Source organism: Protomyctophum bolini (assembly GCF_963924005.1).
Source record: "Protomyctophum bolini genome assembly, chromosome: 5".
Lineage (NCBI taxonomy): Eukaryota > Metazoa > Chordata > Actinopteri > Myctophiformes > Myctophidae > Protomyctophum > Protomyctophum bolini.
The window spans coordinates 4780898-4795440 of NC_137866.1; the positions used below are offsets into that span (position 1 = coordinate 4780898).

Sequence of the window (14543 nt, forward strand, 5' to 3'; positions counted from 1 at the left end):
TCTCTCTGTTTCTGGCGCCCCCTACTGGTATAAATGAGTAACATACTCGTGCTCATAGACACAGGTACACAGGTACACGGACAAAGCTGGATGTAGAAGTGGTTGCACCACTTAAAAAGTAGTCTTGCGTGGCCAGACTGTTGCCTCGCGACATTTTCAAATGCTTCCGGTCATACCGTCAGGCGATAAAGCCGTTTCGGTTTCGTCAGGGGGCATAAGTTAGTCCGACTTCGTCACACAAAACCAGTCAAAATAGCAGATCTACAAGACTCGCATCGTGTTGCGATGCGACTCGTTGCGAGCTTGTAGATCTGCTATTTTCACAAAAATCTATTATTATTTTCATATTAATAATAGAAAATGAGTAGTTTTGGACATACAGTACAAGGATTTACACTACAGTCATGCGAAGGTGTAGACCACATTACAGTTCAGAATCATCTTCATTGTCACATCAAAGCTTTACAGCTGTAAAACAGTGGGTGAAATTAGTTTTTGTGCAACACGCTTCCATCGTTTATATATACAGCTCCATCTCAATTAATTAGAATATTGTGCAAAAGTTAATTTTCTTCTTCGTTTTATTCTTGATGATTATGGCGTACAGCTCATGAAAATCAAAAAATCCTATCTCAAAATATTAGAATATTTTACGAGACCACTACTTATTTATTTTTATTTTTTAACGAGAAATGTCGACCATCTGAAAAGTATATTAATGTATGCAGTTAATACTTGGTCTGGGCTACTTTTGAACAAAATTATTTCATCAATGGGGCGTGGCATGGAGGTGATCAGCCTGTGGCACTGTTGAGGTGTCATGGAAGTCCAGGTTTGCTTTCAGAATAGCCGTAAATGTACTTGTATTGTTCTCATGTCTTATGTCTGACACCTTCCTCTTGACAATACAAGTACCTAGATTCTCTGTGGGGTTCAGGTCAGGCCTGTTGGCTGGTCAGTTAAGCACAGTAACCCAGTACAGTTTGGCTCTGTGGGCAGGTGCCAATTAGTGCTGCTGGAAAAGGAAGATCAGCATCAACATAAAGCTTGTCAATGTACGGAGGTTAAAATATCATAATAATAAATGGTTGTGTTGAGACTCTGGACAGTGATGATTTAGGCCATGTAACTGCTGGTATTGATTGACATCCTATGACAATGGTTTCAACACAGCCATCTTTTAGTATACATTGTGCTTCAGTATGTTGACAAGCTTATAGAACATTGATATGATGTTTTTTTTTGTTGTTCTTGTCTTGTTCCTGTTAACTGTTTCATCCTCTTTCTTTGATTTTGTTTTTGAGTGGTGCAACCACTCCTACAAGCAGCAATGTCCGTGTACCTGTGTACCTGTGTGTGTGTGTGCACGTGAGCACGAGTATGTTACGTATTTATACCAGTAGGGGGCACCAGAAACAGAGAGAGGGGTATTGCTGTGGCTGCTAATGAGAGAGAGAGAGAGAGAGAGAGAGAGAGAGAGAGAGAGAGAGAGAGAGAGAGAGAGAGACAGAGAGAGGGGGGTGTGGGGGGGGGGGGGGGGGGGGGGGGGAATTGCAACACTCAGTTCACACAGGTGTGATTTTTCTTCTTTTGTTGTGTTTGTTTGTTTTTTCCTTTCTGTTGTTTGCTTTGTTGTATTGTTTCACCTATGAAAGCCCTTTATGTTAGAAGGGCTGCAGGCACAATAAGCTTAAGCTTCAGCCGACACCTTTTTGGTCAATGTTTCTTTTGCAAAAAACAAACAAAGCAGGCACTGTATTAATCTGTTTTTAATGACCAAAATAAATAAACTGAACTGCTGGATTAGGGAAAAACTTTTACACAATATTCTAATTCATTGAGATGGAGCTGTATATATATATTTTTTTTTCTTATCTTTTTATTTATTTATAAAGGGTAAGAAAAATAAAGGGGGAGGTGGGGATAGGGGAACAGTAATCAAACAAAGGTATGTACATAATACTACAGAATATATTTGGTACAGTAGTATGTATGAAGTTAGACATAAGGTGGATAAGCATAGCAGCTGGTACACTGTACAAAGTGCACATGATATAGACATTAAGGCTGTGTGTCAGTTTTATCCTTTGTTTACAGTGTTTTATGTGTGTGCATATGTCAGTATAGTGTGTAAATTGTATGTTCATTGAGCTATGTTTACTTACTGTTAGTGTTACTTGGGCAGTACGGCTGTATAGGCTACTTGAACACTCCTTAAAATGCTTTTAATATTGTTCTGTTTTCATATGCAGCCCTTTGCGACATTATTATTGTGATAGTGATATAACAGCCTTTGACTTGACTATAAATCATTGGTTCTCAACATGGACTCCGGGGATCACCAGCGGTCCAAAAGGTTCTGTACCTCTGAGAGAGTGTACATGTGTACACTCTCAGAGTTACAGAACCATTTGGATCACCGTTGATCCCTGTGTTGGTTCCATTGATCCAAGCTGGCACACAAGTCATCGTTAAAATAAACATGCTCTGAAAATATGCCACCCATCTGACCAAACTCTTTCAATCACTTTCAAGATTTTGAAGTGGGTCCTGAGCCTGCATAATGATTATAGGGGGTGCATACTTAGTTTAGACTAGTCATTGGTTAGACATGAGTTAAGGTTATAGGTTTAGGTGTGCTGCCCCGTGGGAGGTTAGGTTTAGGGTGAGGGTTTGAGATAGATTGTAGTTGTAGAACTAATGACTGGTCTAACCAATGACTAGTCTAAACCAAAATCTGTGTAATCTAAGTACTGCACCCTTATAGATTATAGATCTTTAACTTTTAACAAAAATACTTTGTCTTTACAAAAACACATCACTTTACACGCCCTTTATAAATGGAAAAGGCAGAGAACATGTTCATTATGTATAGAGAATAGCGGCTATGTAGTTCATATTGCAGGTCTATTCAGCTGTATACACCCTCAGGGCCTGCAGGCCATTCTTGTTATCAGTAAAACCACATCAGTGTCTCTGAAAAGATGATTCAACCGCAGCAAGTGAAAGGGCAGGAAAGGTTAGAGTGGCTGAGTCTGAACAGCAGTCGTTTAAATGAATGAATGAATGAATGAATGAATGAGCTGGAGTCTGGAGACCAGACCATTGCCCCAGGCAGAGGGGCTTTAGCTTCCATTATTGGCAAGTGTTGTTGATATAATATGAACCTTTATTGAGAAAGGATATCCCCTTGAGATGTATCATCTCGTTTTCAAAACTCTACATAATGTTGATGTTGTTGATGATCATTGAAACAACTGTATAACACCGGCATTTGCCACTATTTAAATCAATCTCTGAACCCATCGGCAAAAAAGGAAAGAAATTATAAAATAATTTGAATTTGATTCAACTTCGGAGGTCTGAATCTGTCTTCACAGATTACATGGAACTAATAGTATGTCAATGTGTATGTTCTGACTCATTCAAGGCCTTTAACTGTGATCCTTATGCTCATCCTCAGTGTGCTTCAGGAGGAGGAGTTTCACCTCAGGGCTTCCTTTCATCTATGATCTATGACTGACTGTGTGAGCATGACCTCTGAGTTCTCACCGTTTCAAAAGCCCAATGTTACAATCTCACAGCGTAGTTGGAACAAAGTAAACTTTGTTTAATTGAAAAAAGAAAATGCACAGTATGGCTTTCCATCTCTGCATCTTTTCACAAAGGGATCCACAAAACTAGCTGACTAACCTCACGTCACCAGGCTTTCCACCTTGGAGTAAAGCCTGGACTGTGACTAAATCGCTGTGTGATCCGGTCATGCGATCAGCGGGATTTTTTTTTTTTTTTTTTTATATATTTTTTATCCCACGATTTTGTAACCCATTTTTCACCCCTGTGTCAATCATCTACTGTGATCCTGGGCTCTACACACCCTCCGCCAACCTGGGGAGAGCAACGGACTTGAACTCATGCTTCCTTCATGCTTGAGTGTCCAAGTTGCTCCTTTACACCTGACAGGGGGGGGGGGAGTTTCCCTGGTTGGACGTAGCGTGTGGAAGGAACACGTTATTCCAACCAGTTCCTTTCCCCTCCATCAGGCGCCCCGGCTGGCCAGGGGGAGGCAGTTTAGAGACCAGGATTACTGCATGTTTTTGTGAGGGTACCTACCCTAGGGGACACGGGGAGAACATGCAAACTCCACACAGAAAGGCCCTTTCGCCAACCCCCGCCTTTGGGTATGAGCACTGATGACGTGGAGGAGGAAACACGCCGCCAGCACCCACAGTGCCCCGAGCGGGAATCGAACCCAGGACCTTCTCAGCGGGATTTTTTGATAGGACGGAGACCTCCGTTTTTGGGGAGGCATTCTATGGTCCGACGGAGCATTGGTTGGAAGGAGCATTAATTGGTCCGAGGTGCGTTGGGGGTCGGGAGAGGGTTGGGGTTAGGTTTAGGTGTGCTGCCCCGGGGGAGGTTAGGGTGAGGGTTTGAGGTGTCATGCACACGCACACACATTTGAAATGTTTATTTATGTCCACATAATGAGAAGTACAGGAATACCTTGTACAAAGGACATAAACACTGCCAGTGCAGTTTGACAGTTGGGAGAGCAGCCAGTTACAAAGTGCATGGACGGCAAAGCATTGTTACATACAGTAGCCTACAGCTGACATGTCGGACACAGGGCAGCAGACATAAATCATGGATAAAGGAAACAACGCCTCCTCCACACACGCACACACGCGCACACGCACGCACACACACACACACACACACACACACACACACACACACACACACGCATGCACGCACACACACACACACACACACACACACACACACACACACACACACACACACACACACACACACACACATGCAAATGAAGCAATGAAGCAATGAATCAACGTCAACAGAGGAATGAAGACTTCAAGACTGGGATCAATTCACTTGGCAGCGGATACGGAAAAGACGAAGCCATGTAATTCGTGTGTGCGTGAAAACCACCGGATACAGTGGAGGGGCTGGTCTCTGGCTCGGCCGGATGTGGGCGCTGAATAGTGAATAGATTAGGAACCCCAAAGCAATTAAACGCCTCGGTTGGTGGTGACGCAGAAGGAGTTACTAAAGCTCTGACCAATCGCGTTCGTCTTCATCCAAGATTGACGTTTCGGCCCGTCCAATGGCGTGCGAGTGGGGCGTGGCCCCGGATCGTCATGGTGAAGGGCGTGTTTTCCCGAGCCTTTTCTCTTCAGTTAACAGACCGCTCAGTCTATGTCTATGTGGAAGAAAGAACAACGGATAAAACCGGGATTAATCTCTGACACAGTAAGGTGGCTTTTATAACCCGTTTAATGTCTCTTTAACGATGTTTAGAATTGAATTTTGTCGGCAAGCGACGGCCGTGTCGATAAAATCGCTAGTGGGGTAAACGTGGATGGAGAGCTCGAGCGGTGTGTGTGTGTATGTGTGTGTGTGTGTGTGAGAGGAGGAATCGCCCCTTAAAATACGCGAGGCGAGTGTTGGCCAAAAAGAGCAGATCTACAGGCTGTCAACGCGTCGCCGGGGTAACGCGTTGACAGCTTGTAGATCAGTTATTTTTTGGCTAAGCGACAACCAGCTAAAGCTAAACGCCTGGTAGCCGACTGGTGTGGTGGGTGTTATGTGTGGGTTAATTAACCAACCACAAAAGATCAGATACACTTAACGGTTCATTATATGGAACGAGGACTGTTAGTGTATAACGTCTCTATAATAGCCTATGTTTTTTCTAATCATTATTTAAAGCTATATTACAAAGTTGTCTGTACATGACAGATTTATGGCTTCATTGACGGTTCAGTAACGTTACTATTGTAGCTGTATTAAAACACAGATGGGGCGCTGAACTCCTGTTAATGCTAGTTAATGCTAGCCTTTATAGTCCACCTCCGCTAGCGCACGGCTAGTTAACCTTATTGCTAACGTTAGCTATAAACGTGTTGATTGTTACAACATACATAAGACTGGTTGGTTAGCCTGGACTGGAGTTGCTAGCTACGCCCCAAAAATATAAGTCTCTTCTTACACACAGTCTACAGAGCAGATTTATTTTGCAATAAGGAACCAATATTTTTAGGGTACACACACTTCACTTGACCCTGAAGCTTGAGTTATTGGTGTCGTTGTGTGTAATTCATACATATTGAATATCATTCTGTGGCATTAAAAAAAGGCTTAAGTTTTTTAAATCTGACTTAGCTGCATAATACCCTGCTTACATACAGTAGCCTACATATAAGCTTGCAGAGTAAGTAAAAAAATTATCATATCCACTTAGGACATCACAAGTTGGATGTTGGATTCATTATTTCTAATACAGGAAAGGAATTAATTATGCCAGCCTAATGCATTTTACTGTGGAGGAAAGCCCCTTCCTTCATCATATTGTGTTTTTAACACTTGGATCGCACTTTGTATGTGTGCGAGAGAGAGTGACCATCTATGGAACTTTGCACTATTCAAATGTGTAATCACACATTACGGTATCTAGTGTTAGATCTACAGCACCTAGCAACACCACAGAGTCACCGCAACCTGGCTGGGGGTAAACTGAACTGACATCACTGAGACCAACCTTTTTCATTTCACAGACCCCAGTTTGATCATTGATATGCAATATTTGTTATGCCTCTCTGACTACCTTTTATAGTAGCGTAGAGTAGAGTAGAGTTTATTTATTTTGGCCATTAAAACAAGTTTTGCAAAAGAAACAGACCAAAAAGGTGTAGGCTGAAGCCTAAGCTTATAGTGCCTACCCTTCTAACAGATAAATGGCTTTCAGAGGTAGAATAATACAACAAAGCAAACGGAAGGGGAAAAAAACAAGTAAACAAAACAAAAACAAACAAACATAACATAAAACAAAAACAAAGACAGACAGGACAATACAGTTAACAGGAACAAGACAAAAACGAACAAAAACAACAACACAAAACGAGAAAACAAAACATCATATCAATGTTCTCTATGTATCTATAGGAGTAATGTATGTATTTATAGGAGTAACGCTAAGGTGATTGATTCATCGTTATGAAACTAGGGCAAACCAAATGGTATATGAGATGCCAATTAAGAGTTGCCAAAAGGTTGTGGCAATAATTATTTTACATATACGGGTATTTCTCTTTTGGAATGAGATGCCTCTGTGTGTCAGGCAGTCTCAATCCTAAACTGTCCTATAGACAAGTGTGAACATATTGTTATGGAATCAGCTACTGGCTAGAGAGTCAGTGATGCACTTTAGAAGTTTAGATTTGTGTTTTTTATGGTATTATTTTATTTACCAAATGGACCCTTAGTGTCCATGTGGTTCCATTTGTAGAGTTACAGACCTGTATAAGGGTCCATTTGAACCCTTGAGAAATAGTGATTTAGTCTACTAGTCTACACCTCAATTAAAAGCTAAATCAGGTTTCTATAAATCTGTTGGATTCTGTTGACAACCAGATGGAAAAAGCCTTTCACGTTTACAGAATTATTTAGCCTTTATTATTCTACACAAATGAACAGCTGTACACTTAAGTTGTGGTACATACATACACCATGTGACTGTTGCCAGCACACGGGTGATGAAAATGTAGATAACGTTGGAACATTTCACACGCTGTCAGCTCTAATGTTTTGCTGTAGCGTGTCAGAACCCAGCTACCCCTGCCACCATGCAGGCAAAGATATCAGCTGACTTCTCCAACATGTCCTACTTTCTGTTCTGTTCTGTTCTGTTCTGTTCTTGTACGCTAAATTGGAAGCCGTAGTCCTTTCGTTACACCCATTGTCCACAAAAGCTCAATTATTTGGCTTTAATTTGACGGATACCATTTCCAGTGCGGATACTAATTTCAGAACACATTGCACCCTCTGTATTCTCTCTCTCTCTCTCTCTCTCTCTGACGCAGTGATGTTGGCTAGCATGTGTTAAGACCTGAGGATACCATCCATAATGTATTAGTTCACTGCCCACTTGATACTTAAGGCCCAGTGCTTTGCTTTGTGATTCTTCAAGTTCAAAGAAAGCTTTTAGACAACGAGTCTGTGTGTGCACATCTCTGCTGTTGATGCTTGCACTTGTATTGCATTATGTGAGAGATTATTAGCACAGTCAAAAGATTAATCATTAATATAAAATGCTGTTTCGGTCCAACAGACCGACATCAGGTATCTGTCTATCTGATGCTGATTTTCTTTCCTACGCACCTGTCCATTTAACTAAGTTAGGTGTACAATAGGAAATTATTTCTAACATGTAGGCATGATAACAGAAATTGTTTCACTACCATAAGACCCCGAGATAAATAGCTTCAACCATATGCCCTACGTGGTTGAAGCTGTTTATCTCGGGTCTTATGATAGTGAAACAATTTCTGTTAGCCTACATGTTGAGGTGTACATTTGTGTTCGTGTGACATTTTATACATTTTAGTTTTTGCCTTTTTTTAACACATTGTTCCTCCCCAATTTAGTCATTTATGCCAATTAACTCCTCCCCACACACTTTGGTGTGTTGTCAAAGCTTTTGTATATAATCCTACTGGCAGTGGGGGCCCCCACCGGGAGTATGTAGACTCTACATACTCCCGCTGGGGGCCCCCACCGGTAGTATGAGGGCCCCCACCGGGAGTATGTAGACTCTACATACTCCCGCTGGGGGCCCCCACCGGTAGTATGAGGGCCCCCACCGGGAGTTTGTAGAGCCTTCGTCCTCCTCCTCCCAGGCTCCCTGCTGACGTGTGCCGCCCAGCCTATATAGGAGTACGTTGTAGTGACAATTATCACCGTCCTCACCCGGCTTCCCTCCCTTTAACACAGGCCAGTTGTGTTCGTATAAAGACACTTACGAAAACGTCGTATTCACCGTCAGGGTGCATTGGATTTAACCACTGCGCCACCCCGAGACGAGCGCCCGTATTGTTTTCATGTGCAACTGGTGCTATTGAAACTATAAATTATGTCTTTGCTTGATGGGTGTCATCAGATTAAAGTTCAATTGCACGTCGTGGCCGCCGTAACGGCTATGCTGATTGTAATCCTCTAGCAGCCATGCAGATTCCACATGGTGTGTGTGTGTGTGTGTGTGTGTGTGTGTGTGTGTGTGTGTGTGTGTGTGTGTGTGTGTGTGTGTGTGTGTGTGTGTGTGTGTGTGTGTGTGTGTGTGTGTGTGTGTGTGTGTGTGTGTGTGTGTGTGTGTGTGTGTGTGTGTGTGTGTGTGTGTGTGTGTGTGTGTGTGCGTGTGCGTGTTGAGCACCGTGCGCAGACAGACTGTGAGTCATCCAACATGGTATTACACTCTTGCTTGTCACTTCCATTGATGAGATCACTTCTGAGTCAGAATGTCTCTGACTCAGTGGGTGATGAAACTGTTTCATAAGGAGGTTAGCAGCAGCTAGGATTCCTAAGGATGGCTGAGAGCGTATTCTAGCTGCTGTATTATGTACTGTATAGGGAGGAGTAGTGAAGCCTTAACCCTGATTTGTATTTAAATCTCTTTTCCACTGGCAGGCACAGCGAGTCATTTACTGTTTCATGTTGGTTGTCCTGTGGGAATAATGGGAACCCTACTAGGCCTGTCATGTCACAATTATTTATTACATAATCGCGTAATCACAATTATTTCAGATAATCGCAATTACTTTTGAAGAATTGTCGTTTACCCGTTTACATTTATCTGGTGAAAAATGTTTATACATTTTGAAAGATGTTCGAAAATAGGGTTGGGACCCATCACAACATATTGTGAGCTTGTAGACCGGCAATGTTTTTTGAACGCATTAAATTGATAAATAATATGGTCTGTTCCGTTTTGCCCATAGTACGTTATGGGTAGTTAAGTTCAGTCATTTCTGTGTACATTGAAGTTATTATTATTATCTGCCCAGTGCAATTTGTTTACAAAGCCTAAAAGTCAAAGTTCAATGCCAAAAGCACAATTAACTCATTGATCACAATTATTAGTTTGACAATGTATCGTCAAATACAATGTCATGATTGTGAGTAACTTGTGGCACAGCCCTAAATGCAGATATAGTTTGTACGGTCAGACTTTCAGCTCCACCTTGTCAGGTTGAAATGACCAGTAATGTTCTTCAGTGGGAATGCAAAGTTCTACAGTGGGAATGCAAAGTGTCCGTTTATCAATAGTGTTGTGACAGTGCTTACGTAATAACTAATAAACGTTACGTCTATGAACAAACTATTGTTCTATTAACAAAATCAATGATTCATAAAAAACAATGATGGTGCAAAACTTTTGCCAGAAGATACTGTGTGTCTGTCTGTCTGTCAGGGTTGTCAGTGAAAAGTCGATAGAATCTATATTTGATCATTAAAAATGAATCATGTTAGAATGTGAAAAGTACCGGTAAGCTTTTAATAATAATAAAAAAGTATAGTTCTGCACTGGTGAGACAGTTCTCTGGCCCCCTGTAACCTTGCCAGACCACACAGCCACCTCTGTAGATTTTTGACAATGTGAGAGTTACAGTACCAGCTACAGCTATAGCCCTTGTTTTATAAGAATTAATTGCCAGTCACATTCAAATGACCAAATGGAGGACTAAGTTAAATAGTTAATATACGACATGGCTGTGTGTGTGTGTGTGTGTGTGTGTGTGTGTGTGTGTGGTCTTTGGTATTTTTAACTTGTCCTTTGTTGTTGGTTGTGGTGGTTTTTCTGGTTTCGTGAGGTGTTTTTGAAGTGGGTTGCTTTTCCTTCCTGACAGCATGTGCTGAGACAGTCCTGTCAGCCACTATCATCCTCCTCCCCCACAAACTGACTGTATGTATGTTGCCTTAACCCTGATTTGTGTTTAACCCATTTATTTATTTTTATAACGTATTTGAAAAAGCTCATGTTTCTATATCAGTGCTTCTCAATATTTCATGTCAAGTACCCCAAAAATTATGTAATATGCTGCCGACCCCCCATCTGAAAATATGTTGTTCCAGGGACGCCCCAGAAGCAAAGATTTGTTACAAACTGAAACATTGAGCTTGTAGATCTGCTATTTTTCTATAGCTAAAGTATAACATAGCTTAGTTAAAACACCAACAGGGTGATTGTATGTATGTTGATGTCCTTCCCCGTCTCTAAGCCCGTCCATCCCAGAGTTCTGACTGTATGACTGTATGTATGTTGATGTCCTTCCCCGTCTCTAAGCCCGTCCATCCCAGAGTTCTGACTGTATGACTGTATGTATGTTGATGTCCTTCCCCGTCTCTAAACCCGTCCATCCCAGAGTTCTGCCCTGGCTGTCTCTCTTTGCTCCCTCTTGGCCCAAGTGTGTCTTGCCTAAATTATTTGTCACTCGAGTCGTCACCAGCTGTGAGTCCTGGAGGACTGAGCAACCAGCCAGGTTCTCATACTGCCACAGTATGTTGCCAGGTTCTCTCTCGGTCATACTGCCACAGTATGTTGAAGTAAAGCAGGTATTAACCCATTCTGACCTGAGATCAGATTCATACGAGGTTTCCACTGGACACACACTGGTCTGATTAACCCATTCTGACCTGAGATCAGATTCTAAAAATGTCACAGTTCTTCGATTTTTCAAAAATAGCAGACCTACAAGCTCGTAGCGCGCCACTCGGTGGCGCGCTATGAGCTTGTAGATCTGCTATTTTTCAATAGGTAAAGCATAACATGATGCTGACACCAACATGGGTTCCCGTTCAGAATGGGTTAACTAGGACAGAGCTGTGTCTTCCATCACCCCACTGGAATATTGCAGAGTGTGTGGGAGTGTGTGTGTGTGTGTGTGTGTGTGTGTGTGTGTTTGCAAGTGGAGTATACTGTATGTGGACTGGAGGACTCACTGGCGTATACATGTTACGTATAGTGAGCGTTTAGTTAATGCTATCTATTTTGTTATATGGTTTATGTATTGTTCATTGTAGTACGCTTTTACATTTTTACACTCTGCTTCAGTAACGGGCCTAACGGCAAGAATCCCCCCCCCCCCCCCCCCCCCCCAGGGGATTAATAAACCATAATCCGACAGCTGCACTCTACAGTATATCGGCACAACAGTGATTATGTCCATGTTTTGGCTCTCTGCCGGAATCACAGCGCAGGAATATAATTTGGGATTATTTGGTATCAGATTTGTTGAAGGTATTCTACTATACATCAGTGCACTTATTTATAGAGCGTTCTGTACAGATTTATAAAAGGTATCTGATAGTAACTAATCTCATCTATGATGAACATTCGTGCAAGTAACATTGTGCAAAACAGGCAAATATGTTTTGCTTCTGTCCACATCTGATGTACAGGATAATTAACAGCAGAGCAATGCCTCTCATGGGAAATATCTTAAATGTAAGCCATGAGCTCTAATCCAAGTATCCTGTTCTGTTGTGTTCATTCAATCAGTAGCTCATTGGCTTGGAAATACAGTCAATGGATCTGTCTGGATAATCTGATACAGGTTCTCTCTCTCAAGCCTAATTAACCTGATAATCTGATACAGGTTCACTGTCGAGCCTAATTAACCTGATCATCTGATACAGGTTCACTCTCTCAGGCCTAATTAACCCCTTCAACCTTACTGTACAGTACAGTATCTACTTCATTGAGCGGTGTCCCACAGGTCTCTGTCCTTGGTTCCCTCCGATTCTTTACCTCTACACCAAATGTTGTTGCTGAAATAAGCGATCTACTTCCTCACGGTGCAATATGAGCTTGTAGACGAGCTTGTTTTACCCAATGCTCACCTATATTATGATGCCCAGGCTGCCCAGCACCAGAATGGGGACGGCTCATGTGGTTAACTTAATAAACTAAAACTAAATTGATGGCAAAGATTTACACGGACGAGCCCAAGCGGTAATCAACGCCAGGTATGAAACGGTGCGTGGAATTATTTTAGGGCAAAGCTTCCAACAAATTGAAGACAAGAGTTTAAATAAAAATAAAATATATAAAAGATCAAAACAAATGGAAAATCATCATCATATACTAACTGTACTAGTAATGAATCAAAAGCTGTCAAATCCCAGAGCCCTGTGTCCGGCGTAAAACAGTTAGGGAGCTGACGCAGCTGTCCTAATGGCTGTCATGACCATGAGTGCATACATGAACACGGTGTGTGTTTTGACCAGCTGCGCGCTGCACCATTACCAGTTATCTGATCGCCCTCTCACACAGCCCTGCTGATGGCCTCTGAGTGCATACTAAATGCCGCCACTACATGTGAAGCAATTTACTTAACATTATGATGAGCCTGGTGTTGTCGGTCTGTAATTGACGTTGAGAGCTGTGGGAGCAAAATAAACCCATTGGTGCTCTGCACATGGAAATGACCAAGGGGACCATCCTGGAAAACGGGGGGTGCATACTTAGTTTAGACTAGTCATTGGTTAGACATGGGTTAAGGTTAGGTGTAGGTGTGCTGCCCCGTGGGAGGTTAGGTTTAGGGTGAGGGTTTAGACTAGTCATTGGTTAGACATGGGTTAAGGTTAGGTTTAGGTGTGCTGCCCCGTGGGAGGTTAGGTTTAGGCCAGGCTGAGGGTTTGAGATAGGTTGTAGTTGTAGGATTAATGACTGGTCTAACCAATGACTAGTCTAAACCAAAAACTGTCTAAACTAAGTAGTGCACCCCTGTAAAACACATTAATGTAGACAAGAATGTCTACATTAATGTGTTTTACTTGCTTGAATGTCATCTATTTATTTTCTTGGGGTTACTTTTTATCCCAATTTAGATAGTTTATGTTTTGACATGTTTTGTGTGTTGTCACTGCTGTGTCCGACTCACCTACCAGTGAGGAGCCCCCACCGGGAGGATGTAGAGCCTCCGTCCTACTCCTCCCTGCCCCAGAGTACGCTCAGTTTTCTCATTTTTAATTCACTAATAAATTCATTATTAATTTATAATGTGTTAAATTGGAAAAAGGGCTTCGTTAAGATGGTCAATGCCTGTGTGAAAAGTGGGAGCGATTGGTGCAGGCAGTGAGGAGATACGGCGGTGTTTCTGACAGACACACATTCAGACATTGACTGAATTATAGTATGATGATATATATGTATAGATCCTTGACAAAGCGTCAAGGACACACCTCAGTGGATTATTCAAACCTTGCCAGCTGAGCGCCCCGGAGGCCAAATATTTTCTATTCACAGTTAAGTTGTATTTCACTCTGCTGTGTATAGCCAGCGTGTAGCCATTGAGCAGTGCCCAGAGGGACCTGCCGCTGGCAGGAGAACTGTTTGAGCAGGCATGTCTTTGACTTCTGGTGTGTGTGAGGAGAGGAAACTCGCATGAACATGAGAGAACCTGCAAAGCCCCACAAATAGAAAGTGCCCGGGTGGCGGGTTCAATGCCAGGACGGTGTCAGGGCGGCCTGCCAATAGAAAGTGCCCGGGTGGCGGGTTCAATGCCAGGACGGGGTCAGGGCTGCGTGCCAAGCTCTGTGACCCAGTGCCAACCAACAGGACCTACAGCAAGGCAGGCAGGTGGCAGGCAGGCAGGCAGCCTGACCCCATGCATGTCTAGACAATATTTGACTTTTTCGGTATCTGCAATTATGTGTATTATTGATTGAAACCTTTATTTATTCTC

The 14543-nt window shown here is 42.4% G+C and overlaps 1 protein-coding gene across 1 annotated transcript in view; it reads left to right on the plus strand.

Moving 5' to 3' along the window:
* dlgap4a (discs, large homolog-associated protein 4a) overlaps window positions 1-14543 on the plus strand; it is a gene marked incomplete at its 5' end in the record, with an annotated part of 61666 nt that overhangs the window by 26913 nt on the left and 20210 nt on the right. The gene's annotated exons all lie outside the window — the stretch shown is intronic.